Source organism: Gorilla gorilla, chromosome 10 (genome assembly GCF_029281585.2).
Source record: "Gorilla gorilla gorilla isolate KB3781 chromosome 10, NHGRI_mGorGor1-v2.1_pri, whole genome shotgun sequence".
NCBI classification, from domain to species: Eukaryota; Metazoa; Chordata; class Mammalia; order Primates; family Hominidae; genus Gorilla; species Gorilla gorilla.
Window position 1 is genome coordinate 46,060,847 of NC_073234.2, and position 17,380 is coordinate 46,078,226.

General features: G+C 32.3%; 1 pseudogene; it reads right to left on the bottom strand.

Moving 5' to 3' along the window:
* Positions 1 to 2,539: 2,539 nt before the first annotated feature.
* On the bottom strand, positions 2,540 to 3,491 carry LOC101149102 (olfactory receptor 6C6-like; annotated as a pseudogene).
* Positions 3,492 to 17,380: the final 13,889 nt, after the last annotated feature.

The window sequence follows — 17,380 nt, forward strand, 5'->3', positions numbered from 1 at the left end:
GAACTTTCTCAAAAATTACTGAAAGTCACTGCCATTTCCCACTGAGCTTTCCTGAATCATTCTCTGTAGGGCTTGGAGCTGAAATCTCTAGTTCTAGTTTCCTCAAGCTTCATCTCTGGTTCTCAGACTTTTGCTTCTCTTCCACTCTTCAAAAGAAGGTTGAGTCTTGGAGCCTACTGCATACAAAAGAGTATAAGTTAATTTGGGGTTGAAATGGGTCACTAAAATGAGCAACCAAATGAGGAATTGAGATCCTCCATGTGTATCCTTTTTCTTTTCCTTTAGAGACAATTTTTGAAGCTCCACCGCCTTGGAGAATAGGATTGAGAAGTAGAGTCACCAAGACATAGGGCAAAAATTCCTTCCAATTAACTCCCATTTGTTGGATCAGCTTATTTCTAAAAGACATTATAGGAAGATAGAGGCCTTCAGGGATTGGCAATTCAGAATATGGAATGTAATCAGGTTTCACACTGATCAAACTAAATGGTTCAGTTATGTGAAGATTTTCTTCAGAGAATAAAAATACCAAAGTATGGGATAAAGGAGATAATGCTGGCTGTCACAAAAGGACACTAGATATTCTGCTAAATTCTATCAACAAAAAGGAATTAACTATGAATGCATGCAATAGCATGAATGAAACTCAAAAAATATTATCTTGAGCAAAAGCAGCCATACATAAAGTTCACAGAGTATGCCCTCTTTTATAAGAAATTCCAGGCTGAGTACCATGGTTCATGCTTGTAATGCCAACACTTTGAGAGGCAGAGGCAGGAGGATTGCTTGAGCTCAGGAATTTAAGACCAACCTGGGCAACACAGCAAGACCTCACCTCTACAAAAATTAAAAAATTAGCTGGGTGTGATGGTGTGCACCTGTAGTCCCAGCTACTTGGGAGGTTGAGGTGGGAGGATTGCTTGAGCTCCGGAGTTCGAGGCTGTAGTGAACCATAATTATGCCACTCCACTCCAGCCTCTGAGACACTGTCTTAAAATATATATATATATAAAATAAAGAAATTTCAGAAAAGACAAAACACATCTGTAGTGACTGAAAGAACACCAGTGAACACCTCAATCCAGTGACAGATGGGGTTAGAGGTGGGAGATGGAGAATGACCGGAAAGAGGCAAAGGAAACTATTTAATATGTTGTAAATGTTTTCTGTATTTTTACATGAATGTGAATATTTGTCCAAATGCATTGTTTTATGTATGCTATGGTATAAAAGATATACTTAATTAATTTGGTAAAAATTTACACAAGCAGAATTGATTAGAAAGCTTTTAGTTTATGAATTATTTAAAATACATGAAAAGTTTCCCAAACTCAAATATAAGTAAATTATACCTTGAATTTATTTCATGGGTTACTATCACATGTAGACTTCAGAGATTATAAGACAACATAAACAATTCGAACCAGGGCCTTAAGTTAAATTATTAATTAATTAATTAATTTATTTATTTATGTTTGAGATGGAGTCTCACTCTGTCGGTGAGGCTGGAGTGCAATGGCACGATCTTGGCTCACTGCAACCTATGCCTTCCACGTTCAAGCGATTCTCCTGCCTCAGCCTCCCGAGTAGCTGGGATTACAGGCGTATGCCACCACGCCTGGCTAAGTTTTGTCTTTTTTAGTAGAGATGGGGTTTCACCATATCAGGCTGGTCTCAAACTCCTGACCTCAGATGATCCACCTGCCTCAGCCTCCCAAAGTGCTGGGATTACAGGCATGAGCCTCTGCACCTGGCCAAGTTAAATTATTTTTATCCCCCCAAACAACCGAAAATGTTTACAAATATCATATTCTTAGTATTCTTTTTTTCACATGGCACATGTATACATATGCAACAAACCTGCACGTTGTGCACATGTACCCTAGAACTTAAAGTATAACAAAATATATATACATAAAAATTTTTAATATTCTTAATCATTGTAACTCTCCAGGTGAACCTTCTACAGTAGACTAATTTATTTGCATATTTTATACTCTGATTACAGCATCCTAGAACATTTAATTTTTTTCTTCATCTTTCAAGGTCCATCATAAGCAATGATCTCTTGGGGGGCTACTTTGATCTTTAAAATTAATCAGATTTTCTACCTCGTTTTTATCACAGCATCAATTACATAACATAATAATTATCAGATTCTGTGTTTTTGACTGTCTTAGGAACACAAAATACTTAAGAGCAGATACAATACTTAGCAATTAACACACATATTGAAGTAATTGTCTCAGTATATCTAGCAATATTCACTGGTACAAAACACTCAGTATATAAAACTATTATTTATGGAAGAGCTATTTCTAGGCACAGAGGAAATTTAATATTCTGGATTGAAGAAGGTAGTTTATCACTACAGAGTGGGAAGAGCTACTCAGAAAGAACAACACAGAGTGCTGCAGAGAACACAGAGATATAGTAAACCTAATATGATATTATTCAAGTGGAGAAATGGAATAACTCTCAACGAAGGTAATTTATTGAAGACTGCATTCAATTTTCCCATCCATGTTCCAACAGTGTATTATTTATATTCAAATTTTGCCTTGTTTCGAAAATAGCAAAATCTTTGAAGCATGTCCTTGAGAGCTTCTTTCACCTGTTGGTTCCTTAGAGTGTGAAAGGGCTGAGTAAAGGGGCAACAGAGGTATTGACTACAGATACTCCTTTAGTTAAAGTCACCCTTTCTTTTGCTGATGGTTTCATATACATAAAGATACAACTCCCATAAGTAATAGAGACAACAATCATGTGTGAAGAACAAGTGGAAAAAGCCTTGGTTTGTTGTTGAACAGAAGGGAATTTTAGAATGGTTTTGATGATGTATGTGTAGGAGAGGATCACTAACAACAATGTGGTGATGAGTGTCAGCACAGCTAAGATAAAAGCCATTAATTCTATAAAACTTGTATCTGTGCAAGAAATCTGTAGAATAGGAGAAGTGTCACATAAGAAGTGATCAATAGTTTGGAAGCACAGAAATCCAGCTTGAGTCCCAAGACCAAAAGGGGAAAGATGATTATGAATCCAGCTACCCAAGAGATGATTACAAGTTGGTAGCACGCTTTGCTGCTCATAATGATTGGATAATGCAGTGGTTTGCAGATGGCAATGTAGCGGTCATAGGACATGGCAGCCAGGAGGTAAAACTCAGTAACTCCTAATAAAAGAAAGAAGAATAATTGAATTGCACAAGCATTGTAGGAAATTGTCTTGTCTCCAGTCAGAATGCTTGTCAAGAATCATGGAATGCAAACAGTTGTGAATGAAATTTCTAAGAAGGAGAAATTTCGGAGGAAGAAATACATTGGAGTCTTGAGCCATGGATCCAGCAGGCTAAGGAGGATAATCGTTAAGTTCCCCATCAGGCTCAGGACGTAATTAAAAAATAGAAACAAAAAAATCACAATCTGTAGTAGAGGGTCGTTTGTCAGTCCAAGCAGAGTGAACACTATTCCCATTGATTGGTTCTTCATTTTTCTTTTGTCCTGTGAAATCTGCAGAAAATAAAAACTAATACCACAAGTAAGAAAATACATTACTTCATTCTCAGCCATAGAAAATTTCGTATTTAGAAAATTACCCATGTGCAGATATTTTCACAAATCAACTTAGAGTTCATAAAAATGATCATATCCTCCAATTCATCAGTCATGTTTATAAGAATGTTGAGAGATTCTTCTCTTATCCAGAGTTAAATAAGTCCTACTTGCCAAGTTACTGAAGGCTTTTCAGTCATTTGAAATAAGTTTCACACTTTGGTTAGTGTTAAGTTTTGATTCATCTTTCAAGCACTTTATCCCAAAAGGCAGTTTAAATGTTTAGTAGTTTGAAATTTCTGAATTTAGCTAACATCTCAAGTAACTTGTTACTTAAGAGATTCATTTATTCATCAAGTCCCATTTTATATTTATTCATTGATATATGTTTATCCATCATCAAGTTCAATTTTACATTTTATTTACTTAGTTTTTGTGTTTCCATTCCTACAGTTTTTCTAGCTCCACTTATGTGCCTATTCGTACTTTATCAATTGCCTTTAGATTCACCACTTTTCCAGTAAGTCATTAACAGTGCCTCAATTCTGTATGACAGAGATATATCCAACAGAAAAACGAAAACTAGTCTTTCTGTATTTTATCTTCCATTTTTCTTTAAACTGTTTATAATGGTTTGTTATCTCTTTCTTTTGCAAATACAGTAAGAAGCTATATATTGTTTTATTTTCAATGTAAAATGATTTTAAGTACTAGTTGCAGGTCTTCTTACTGACTAGTATTGCAGTTATGTTCCATAGTAACTGATTATAATTTATTTTTCGTTAATTATTTTTGCTAAAGAAAGGCTGCTTCGTCTTAGCCAATTTTCAGAATTCCCGGGCAATATTCAAAAGGGCGTTTTTTCCATTTTCTGGCTTCCTTTTATAACATGCAAGCTATAATAAAAAAATCAAATATCATGCAAGTTATTTTTCTTTTTGATTAAAATATTTAATTATTTCTCTGCTTTTTTACATAGCTTAATATTCTTTTATTTATATATATTCATTTTAAAATTACTGAATCCCTATAAAACCTTTGTTTTTAATTAAGAAATCCTTAGAATCTTTGTTTTAAACAATGATTGCTCTCTAGTAATCTTAATTTGTGTCTTTCATAAATAATAAGTTAATGCATGCATAATAGTACTTGCAACATAAAAATATTTCTATTTTTGTTATCTCTTGGGTTTTTCATTAGTCACTCCTTTTCTAGTATAACAAAATTTACATGTAGTTTACGTGTATATGCATTATAATACATATTTTACATATAACTACATATTATTACATGTAATGTAATAAATAGAAATTTACTTTTTTCATGTATTATCTGTGAAATTTTTATGATGTGGTAGACTAAGTATAATTAGTGAAGATTTTTTTTAAATTTCATCATTGTTCTACTGATCAAAATCTGGGCTTTGTTAAACACAATAGCTATCTTTAATCTTAAGCTGGATGTAAATGTGTTTGTAGATTTTCTCAACATGTAAATAGCTGCTTTCTAATTTCCTCTATGATTCATTCAATGCAACTACAAGCTCATAGAGAGAGATTAAAAAATTAATTAGAGTAACAAACCTGCACATTCTGCACATGTACCCCAAAACTTAAAATAAAAGCTGAAGAAAAAAAATTAGACTCATTTGTATTTTTAAAAAATGTATTCTATTACATTATATATAAGATAAATATGAGGTAAAAATATGAAAATATAGCTGAAGTAAGCATTTCTTATATATAATAGAAATATATATTATGAATTTTTAATATATCTATAAATATATAATAATATATATTTAATGTATATATTAGAAAGTTTTCTTCTTCATCAGAAGGAATAAAGCAAATAGGACAATTTAAGGGCAAATTTAATTCCCTGACTTGGATTTCCAAAGTTGTGCCCTAACTTTTGTTGCACAAAAAGATAAGTTAAAAATGGTGTTACCTTACACAGGGTATATTTTGGATTTGTTTTTATATTATGGTACATGATAGAATGCAAAGGCTAACTAAATTAAGGATATCTATAATCATTTCAATACAATGTCCCATTATTAAAGAGATATTAAATACCTAGTTTTCTTCAGAAGGATCCATGTAAAGATAAAATGAGAGAATATTTTGTTTAAATATTTTCCACTTTCACTTAAGTTCATATTCACTACACATCTCAGGATTCAGACACACACACACAAAATTCTAATGTATCTCTATCATTCTCTACAGTCTGGTTAAATTTCTAAAAGTTTTCATTAATACTTAACTAGACTTGTTACACCAAAGATGAAAGCCTAGGAAAAAGAACAGACTTTAAGTAGAGAAATGTCACGTATCCCATTAAGCTAGAGTTACAGTTTTATCTTTTTGCTCAGTAAAGACACAAGGGAATCTATTGAAACTACAAAACAAAAGAAAATAGAGAAAAAATTCCTTAGAGACTGCTGTTCAAAAAGTTTATTTATGCATATAACAATCTATACTGTCTGTTTTTAAAATCTAGGCAATATGCAACAAAACATCAATTGTTCTCACTGTCATAAGGCAACGTGAGAAAATCTGCTGGGCCAGTTTTTTCAAACAAAAAGATCTTTCTGTTACTTCCACTAAAAAAAAAAGAAGAAATTCAAAACAAGTGTACAGCAGGCTTGAATATTGCAAACAAATTCAAACTTAAAATGAGGTTTCAATTGTGTACTGGCAGGACACTGGGTATGCAAGGGTAATGGGTTTGATTATTTTTAAAAGTGTCCTTTTTATAAATTTGGAGAAAATCAATAGTATTGCATTTGGTTTGTGACATGCAGGTGCAGGATAATTTGAATATCTGAAGCCCGTGAATCGTATTAATATAAAGACTATACTCAAAATGAGTAAAAAGGATTGGTCGTGTATATTGTCTTTGTAACCAAGCTCTAAAAGGTATTAAACAAAGCCCTGTCTAAGGACCACAAAACATGACTCAAAACAAATGTCATCAAAAACAAATCCAAATGACTAGTTACTAATGTTTAGACATGAAAAAAATGCTCACTGTCATCCATTCTTAAGAAAGCATCAGGTCTACTATAGAAATTCAGAGTTGAAAAACAGTCCAGACCTACTACTCTTATACATGAAATACATCAGAACAATTCCTTGGGAAAATAAAAATAAAAACAAATTTGTTCTTTCTTAACTAGCCTTTGAACATCTGTCAAAAAATCAGTTATCTATATATAATAGGTGTGCTGTATTTCGGTACTCTATTCTGTTCCATTAATCTACTTGTTTAAATTAGGGCAATGCTACATTGTACCATTATTCCAAGTATTAAAATCAGATAGTTTTAATGTTCCAACTTTATTATTTTCTTCCAAAGATGTTTGACAATTTCAGGTCTTTTGCACATTTCCATATGAATTTAAGAATCAGTTTGTCAACTTCTCCAAAAAAAAGCTCTAGGAGTTTTGATTGATATTGCATTGAACCTATAGATCAATTTTGGAAGAATAGACAATTGAAAAATATTCAGCATTTTGACCCATGAACACAGTCTATCGCTTAATTTTTTAAGGTCTTCTTAATTTATTTTGACAATGTTGTGTAGTTTTCAGTGTACACATCACATACATCTTTTGTCAAATTTGTCTCTAAATATGTTGGGCTTTAAAATTTAAGATGGTATTTGACTTTTTTTAAATTTAGAGTAGGCAGGAATATGATTAATTTTTGGATTGATACTATATCTTACAAACTCTCTATACTCATTTACTAAATCTAGTACAATTTTTATAGATTTCATTGGATTTTCTACTTTCATGATGATGCTGTCTGCAAATAAAAATAGTTTTATTTCTTATTTTTCAATCTGGCTATCTTTTATTTATTTTTCTAGACTTATTTCAGTGGCTAGAACTCCCAGTATCTTGTTGAATAGAAATGAGGAGAGTGAATATCCTTGTCTTTTTCCTGATCTTAGTGGGAAAGCTATCAGGTTTTTCATTTTGTTTTGTATTTTGAGATTCATTCTCCTGTTACCCACAGTGGAGTGCAGTAGTGTGATCATGGCTTGGCTCACTGCAGCCTCGACTTCCTGGACTAAAGTGGTCCTCCTACCTCAGCTTCCCAAGTAGCTGAGACCACAGGAGCATGCCACCATGCCAGGTTAATTTTGTTTTTATTACTTGTAGAGATGGGAGTCTGTCTATGTTGCCCAGGCTGGTCTCGAACTCCTGGGCTCAAGCAGTCCTCCTGCCTCAGCTTTCCAAAGTGCTGGAATTGCAGGCGTGAGGCACCATGCCTGGCCGCATTCAGTTTTTTGGCTTCAATGTTAGCTGTAAATTATTTGGATGCCCTTCATCATATTGAGGCAGTTCCCTTCTATGCCTAGCTTGCTTGGAGTTTTTCTTAGCAATAAATATTGAATCTTATCAAATTATTTATCTATGACTCTTTAAATAAATTTTTAGTTTTTTTAACACACAGTAAATTGCATTAGTTTTTTCCTAATGTTAAACTAAACAGTGCATTCTTGAGATAAACCTCACTTTGGTCATTATATATTATCATGTTTATATATTAATATTATTAAATACACTTTGATTGTTTTTCAGAATTTTTGTATGCATGCTTATGAGGAATATTAACTGTGGTTGTATGTTTTTAATGTGTTTGTCCATTTTTGGTGTCAGAGTAATGCTGCCTGAAGATAAATTGGAAAATATTTCCTCCTCTCAGGTTTTTAGAAGAATTTGTATGTAATGGATATTTTTAAAAATTTGTTGCATAACTTACCAGGAAAGCTATCCAGTCCTAGATCTTTTTTTTTTTCCTATGTGAAGCTTTTAAAATACAAATCAATTACTTTAACAGATATAAGACTATTCAACTTATGTATTTCTTTTTGGGTGACCTTTGGCATTTAGTGTTTTTCAATGATTTTGTCCATTTCATCTAAATTGTCTATTATTTAGCATAAAGTTATTCATAGTATCTCAACATTCTTTTTTTTTTCCTCGAGACGGAGTCTCGCTCTGTCGCTCAGGCCATAGTGCAGTGGCATGATCTCGGTTCACTGCAAGCTCTGCCTCTTGGGTTCACGCCATTCTCCTGCCTCAGCCTCCCAAGTAGCTGGGATTACAGGCACCCGCCACCACACCAGGCTAATGGCTAATTTTTTGTATTTTTTAGTAGAGACGGGGTTTCACCGTGTTAGCCAGGACAGTCTCGATCTCCTGACCTCGTGATCCGCCCGCCTCGGCCTCCCAAAGTGCTGGGATTACAGGTGTGAGCCACCATGCCTGGCCTCAACATTCTTTTAATATCTGTAGGATATGTAGTAATGTCCATCTTTCTCAATTCTAAAATTAGTAATTTTTCATTTTTCCCTGATCATTCTAACTAGAGCTATATCAATTATATTTACCACCTCTAAGAATTGGATTTTGCCTTCATTGTTCTTTATTATTGTTGGTTTTTGTTTTTAATTTGCTTTATTTGTTTGCTTTTTGTCTTATGGAATCTATTCTGCTGATTCAGTGGATATAGGATATTATTATCTATGACTGTTTAAGTAAATGTTTAGTTTTTATATCAGCTAACAGTGCTGAAATAAGTGGATATTCATATGACACAAAATAACCATTAAAGGATTTTGGTTTATTCTAAGAGAATTCATACTTCATTATAAAAAAAGAAAAATAATTTAAAGGAGTTGAATAATGAAATAAATAACCAATTTTATTTTCATAAAGATTGCACTAAAAGTAGGTGATGTCATGAAAGAAAAGAAGATATTGAAAAAGAATGAGAAATGAAGATGAATAAAGTAAAAGTTTTTGAAATTTTTACAAATAGATGGTAGAGCTAGATTATATATGACGAATATATCAATAGTTACATTGATTGCTATTCATATACCACAAAAAACTTGCAAAACTAATATTTGATAAAGTTAGTATTTCAAATAGGTGAAAACAGGACGCTTTTTCATAAGTTGTGAAGGTATAATTGGCTACTTGAGAAAGAAAATAAAAATGTTATCCCTCAGATACCTAACCGGCTTTCCTGAGTGCCCTCTCCCTTCTTTCTGATTCAAATGGCACCTTTTCACATCTCCTCTGATGTGGGACTACTTAAGAATTTTTTTCCTGGGTGATAAATCTAATTATTCTGTCTGTCATGTTAGTTGCTGTGACGTAGGCCATAATGCTTCCACAGTGCTTCTTTGTAGTTGCCCCAGTGACTGTTCGAGCAGTGGCCTCTTTGTCTCTTAAAGTCTGATGATTTTATAAGGGAGAGTTTCCCCACACAAGCTCTCTCTTTGCCTGCTGCCATCCATGTAAGACGTGACTTGCTCCTCCTTGCCTTCCACCCAGATTGTGAGGCCTCCCCAGCCATGAGGAAATGTGAGTCCATTAATCCTTTTTCCTTATAAATTATCAGTCTCATGTATGTCTTTATCAGCAGTGTAAAAATGAACTAACACAAGAAATATAGGAATATAAATCAATGTCATTCAGATTTTCAAGAAGATTTGAAAGAAGAAATACATTGGCATTTTGAGGCAGAGTTCAGCTGGGTGAAGAAGACAATAAGTTCTGCATCATACTCAACATGCACTTGAGAAATTCAAACAGAAAAATCACAGTATATTATCAAAGATCATTTGTCAGTCTAAGCCCAATGAACTTCATCTTCATTAATTGGTTATTATTACCCTTTAGTGAACCTTATCAAAACCACATAATTAAAGCCATCCTGTTGTGAGGTGAAACCTCATTGTGATTTTGATTTATATTTAGTGATGTTGAGCACCTTTACATTACCTTTTATTCATCTTTATGTCTTCCCTGCAGAAATATCTATTCAAGTCCTTTGCCCTTTTTTGTTTTTTGTTTTTGGCTGTTGAGTTGTAGGAGTTTCTTATACACTTTGGAAATAAATCCCATATCAGATATAAGGTTTGAAAATATTGTATCTATTTCTGTAGATTGCCTTTCACTGTGTTGATTGTTTCCTTTTCTGTACAGATGCTTTTAATTTAATGTAGTACCATTTGCCTACTTTTGCTTTTGTTGCCTATGATTTTGATGTCATGTCTATGAAATCATTAACAAGACCAATGTCATAAAGTTTTCTCAAGCATATGGTGTCTTTTGGGAGTTTTATGGTTTCAGGTCTTAGATTTACATCTTTAACCCATCTTGAGTTGACTTGAGTGTATGGTGTAAGATAGAGGTCTAATTTTATTCTTTTGCATGTGACTATTCTGTTTTCCCCGTACTATTTGAGATACCACCTTACACCTCTTAGGATGGTTGTCATAAAAAATTTAAAAAGATAACAAGTGTTGGCAACTTTGTGGAGAAATCAGAACCCTTACAAGCAGTTGGTGGGAATATAAAATGGTACAACATCTATGGCAAATAGCATGGAGGTTCCTCAAAAAATTAAAAATAGGACTACTGCATAATCCAGCAATCCCATTTCTGGTCATATATATGTAAGAATTAAAATTAGGATCTCAAAGTGATGTCTACACTCCCATGTTATTTGCAGCATTATTTACAATAGCCGAGATATGAAGTTGACCCAAATGCTCATTGACAGACAAATGGGTACAGAAAAGGTGGTTTATACATACAATGTAATATTATTATTTAAAAAGAAGAAAATTCCGCCCTTTGCAACAATATGGATACACCTGGAAGATATCATGCTAAGTAAAATAATCTAGTCATGGAAAGACAATTACTACATGATTCCACATATATGAGTTATCTACAATAGCCAAACTCACTGAAATAGATAATAGAATGGTGGTTGATAAAAATTAAGAGTAGGGGAAAATGAGGAGTTGTTCAATTTTCATAAATTAAACAGTTATGCAAGATGATTAAAGTTCTAAAGATCTTCTGTACAACATAGTGACTATAGTTAACATGGTATGGTGCCCTTAAAGTTCATTAAAAAGGTAGAGTTTGTGTTGTGTTATTACCACATATACACAACCACACGTGAATAATGCAAAAAGACACAACAAAACTTTTGGATGTGATGGTTATATTTATTACTTGATTTTGGGGATGGTATTACAGTTGTCTGTCTATGTCCAAACTCATCAAATTTTATACATTAAATATACTTTTCATGAAGTATCCGACACTACTCTGTTTAATTTGTGAAAACATGATTGAAATAGTATCAAAATAATGATAACATTTATAATTTTACTCACTTCATTCAATTTTTAGAGGAAAATACTGAACCCTCATGATTTTATTGGAAAGGATTACAACCAAAGGTTTATATATGAAACTTGTAACTCTGTAAATATTTTCTACCCCCATACAAGTTCAGTCACCTAAAAAATTCAGGATGCGGGTGTTTAAAAAAATCTATTGGAAAAGTCTAATTTATGCAATAATTATTATATCTTCTAATCTTTTCTTTTGTAAAAATAAAAACAAAAAATACAGAGAAACTCAATATGAGATTAATATTACCTAAAACTTAGAAACTATATTACAATTTCCATGCAATTTGATATTATAGTAAAGATGTAAGAGAAGAATGTTTTGGGACATATAAAGAAATGTCATGGTGCCAATACACTTTCTCATTTTTTTCACACTAAAACTTAAAGGAATCAACCAAAATACGAAGAATAAAGGAAAATAATATTTTCTTGAGACTAGCATTGAGAAAAAGTAATTACCATTCTGTACACTGCTTTTAATGAAGGTTGAGAAGTCACAGCTTTCTCAAAAGAGCATTGTGAATGATTAAAAATTACAAATGAGGTAACAAAAACATCAACTGTCTGAAATTCTGGGCATTTTGTGAATTCACCAGCTGGGCTGTAGCCCAGGTAGGCAACTTTCTCTATTCACTTCTCCACCTCCCCACATGATTCAGCATTTTAGGAAGTGATTAATAAAAATGATTTTGCAATAAATCGTCTTAAGTGACAGTTCAGTCTGTTTACTGGTAAGTGTTATTTGTGTCCTCATTTGTAATGTATTTAATAATGAAATTGTGCACCTTTAAAAAATATGGAGTGATCTCTGTGTTTTTGTTTTTAAAAGTATGGGCTGATGAGGGATATCTACATATTTGAGGAAATTTAACTGATAACTGATAGGGGTACAAAATTATATAACTTGAAATAATTAAAAATCATTTTATTTTTTATCCCTAGAAAAAAACACAGCCCACTTCCACCCTTTAATTCGGGCAACCATTTAAACCCTATGTCATTCTTTAGTCATGCCTTTTATTAAAAAGGGAAACTATTTACAAAGACCATACTTGGATGTATTGGATACAGATCCATATAGCATTTTCACTAGTGCTGAAAACAAAAGTGCACTGCTCAATGAACAACTATATAAAACTTAAAACAGGCTTATTGAGGTACTGTACATATACCATACAATCCATACATTTAAAGTGTACAATCCAAAGGCGTTTAGTATGTTCACAGATATATGAACAGTCAATCTTAGAACATTTTCATCACCTCAAAAGTAACTGCATACCACTTAGCTATCATGACCCTATATCATCATGTGAGCCTGCTCTACGCAATGATCTCATAAGTCCTACAAAAAGACAAAGAGATGAGACAAAATATTTAAGGCAGACAAAGTAGCATAAGCAAAAGTAAAAAGAATGGCTCAATCATGATTTAGTTAGAAAAAATAGAGTTCTATTTAGTAATCTCTTATAAACCCCTAAACTAGTAAAAAGAAAAGTGGCCTTACCTCCTAGAGTTTTCTAATCTAGCACATTCAGGTAATAGTGAAGGAATAGATTATAAAATGTTTTTCATTTATACAAATCTTGCTAGTGGCAACATTAATACAAATGCACAGTGATACGCTACATAAACTAGAATTTTATCATATCAAACCATTTGTTTGTTCCATTTCAACAATCATACATACCATCTATCCATCCAACATGCACTGTGAAAGAACACACACAAAAAAATCACATTATAAAATCAAGATAACACGGACAAATAAATGCAATTATATTTACTTTTGTTAAATATTATAACATAAATATCAATAATTTTAAAACTTTCAAATCTAAGTAATTATTGCTTTTTATTTATAATCTTTCACCATTATCTACAGGTTAAAATGTAAAAGGAGGTAAAAAGACTAACTCCTTAATAGGTAGGTTAACTGCTTTCTTTAATAAGTTATATACACAGATTCAGGCAACTCTTCTGTACTTCAATACTTAAACTAAAAATCCTGGTGAACAGGAAAAATTGATATTTCATTCTTTCCCTAAGCACTTTATTCTACCCCAAAATATGATCTGCTTAAATGATTGTCTTAGAAATATTATTTTTAAATAATTTATTGCATGTTAGGAAAGATTATCAAATAACTTTTTATACAATTTACTTATGTTAAATATTGCATACTTTCCTAAATATGACACACAGTGCAATATGGAAATTAATCATCTCTCTAAGCCATAAAAAACTTGTGCCTTCTGTGCATTACAGGAAAATATGAAATACAAACAAATAATTCTCAGAATAACTGAGATCCAAGAACATCATCTCCTAGGGAATTACCATATTGGATCTTACAAAAATGGTCTCTATAGACATAAACACACACAAACACGCGCACACACATAAACACACACACTTTTACTTCTTGTAACTATGCCTCCAGAGAATTCAATATACATTGATTGTCCACCACACATCCTTCTTTTGAAATCCCAGATACATAGTTAAGGAAGGGTGTTTTAACTGAGTATGAAAAGTGAATGTGAGATGGAAAACATAGCCTCATGAAGACCAATTGCCCTAGAGCTGAATGTGCTACATTATAAATACCTATTTCCTTTTTGTTTATTCACTTAACAATATATCCAATCAAACACTCCATATCAATTTATGGAGATATCCCAAAATATTTTATAGCCGCATAGTCCTTCTTTGTGAGAATGTACAAAGTTTCTTTTGTGATTCCATAAGAATTTTAGAATAGTTTTTCTACTTCCATGAAAAATACCTTTAGAATTTTGATAAAGACATCATTGAATCTATTTGTTGCTTTGAGTATTGTGGACATTTTTACAATATGAATTCTTTCAATCCATGAACAGGAGATATCTTTTTATTTATTTGTCTCTTCTTTAGTTTCTGTTATCAACATTTTGTAGTATTCAGTGTACAGATCTTTCAAAAATCTACAACACACACAAAAACCGACTCAAAATGGATAAAGACCTAAATGAAAAATCTTAAATCTTAAATTTCTAGAAGAAAACATAGGAGAAAAGCACTTTTATATTGGCCTTGGCAATATTATTTTTAGATATGACACCAAAAGCACAGCCAACAAAAGCAAAACTAGACAAGGGGGATCTAATTAAACTAAACAACTTCTGTACCACAAAAGAAACAATTTACAAAATGAAAAGACAACCTAAAGAATAGGAAAAATATTTGAAACTATATATTGATAAGGGGTTAATATAAAAAATCTATAAAGAAATGTAACTTGATAGTAAGAAAACAATTTAAAAATGAGCAAAAGACTTGAATAGACATTTCTCATAAGACATAAACATGACCAATATGTATATGAAAAGGTATTCAGCATCCCTAGTCATCAGGTAAATGTAAAACCAAACACCAATGATACATTACCTCACACCTGTTAAGATGTCTACTATCAAAAAGACAAGAGACAACAAGTGTCAGTGAAGGTTTGGAGAAAAGAGAACCCTTGTACATTGTTTGTGGGAATGTACATTGGTGCAAACGTTATAAAAACCTGTAGGGAGGATATTCGACAATTTAAAAGTAGAATTACCACATGATCCAGTATTCTCTTTTCTGGGTATATAACCAAAGGAGCTAAAATAAACACCTCATATAAATATCTACACTCTCATGTTCATTGCCACACTATTCACAATAGGTAAGATACGGAAGCAGCCTAAGTGAATATGGATGGATGAATGGATAAGGAAATTTGTTACACACACACACACACACACACACAGAGAAATAATACTGTCATTTTGTGATGACATGGAGAAGCCTAGAGGACATTATGCTAAGTGAAATTAGCCAGACACAGAAAGAAAAATACTGCATGATATTATTAATACTTACTATGGAATAGAACGGTGGTTACCGGGGATGGTGAGGGTAAGGAAATGGAGAAATGTAGGTCAAAGGGTACCAACTTGCAGTTGTGTAGCATGAATAAGTCTAGAGGTCTAATGGACAGCAGGACTATGGTTAATAATATTGTAATATATATCGAAAATTTGTGAAGACAGTAGATTTTAGGTGGTCTTACCACAAACAAGAGATAACTGTGAAAGGTGATGCATATTTTAATTTTCTTACCTTTAGTAATCACTTAACTATGTATATGTATAAAAACATCATGTTGTATATCTTTAATATATACAATAAAAATAAATTTTTAAAAATACTTCTTATTTAATAATGCTACCTCTGATTAATTTCACTTCTCTAATAGCAGTGGCTAATTACGGTTAATTAGCCACTGTTACAATTGTTAACTAAAACTTATAGGAAATTACTTTTTTAGATTAAGCTTTGCACTAGGCCCCAACAGACCACACTACAAATCAGACTGTAGTCATTCATGCTAAAGATCCACATCAACAAAGGGAAACTAAGTTGTTACTTGACTTTATGAAATCAGGAGAGAGAGTAACAGCCAGTTTTCCAAAAAGCCCAGGTTTAATCTTCAACTGACATGATAATTAAGTTCCCTCTGTTTTAATCTTTACAACCAAAAGTAACCTGAAGTAACCTGATGTTAGTCAGTCAGTAATCTTTCTACTGTTCTGTCTCCTGTCCCCAACTTACAAGGAAAGGCTTTGAAATGACCAATCTGCTTTCTGTTCTTTGTTTCTGTTTTTTTCAGCCCTTTTTCTGTTTAGAAAGCCAATCTTCTCCACTGGACTCATTGGAACATGTATTCTGTTTTATGAAATGAAGTATTGCCAGATTCTAGAATTGCAATAAAGCCAATTGAGATCTTTGAACTAAATTTGTTGTAATTTTATCTTTTTACTCCATGATAAATAGAAGTGGATATAGAAGATATTCTTTCCTTGTTTGCCATTTTAGTGAAAATGTATCAACTATTTGCACAATCTGTAAAAATCTAGTTTTAATATAAGGGCGTGTGTCTGTGTGTGTGTGTCAGTGCACACTTGTTATAAAAATATAACCAATTTACATTTTCTTTATTGTTTTCTATTCATCAGAAATAATTTTTCAAACTGTTAAGACCCTTTTAAGCCTCTGTGGGAATAATAATATGAGTTTTAGTTTATGTCTAGTAATAAGTTCTCTTTGGTTTATTTTATTTTGTTGTTGAAGTTTTTACTAAAATTTTATTTAGAATTTTTGCAGGCACATCTATGTTATATATTGATCTCTGGGATTTTTTTGTTGTTTTTGCACTGTCTTTGTCAGTTTACAAATAAATAATATACACGATCCATTTTTCAAAAAGCTACTTTGGGTCAGTTTTAATGTTCTTGAGCTATCATTCTTGACTTTATTCGCTTAATACTTTTATTTTGCATTGTTGTGTGTTCTAAGTATATATCAAACTTCTCTTGAACTGTATTACTCACTTTTCTATTGAAAATTTGGCTGTCAATGTTACTGTTCTTAATGAGAATTTTTCTGACAAAGATCTCTGTGTATGTTATGTTAAAAGTAGTTTCACTATACTCTTTTTAGGTGTAGTGTTGTATTAGTCTGTTTTCATGCTGCTGATAAAGACATACGCAAGACTGGGCAAT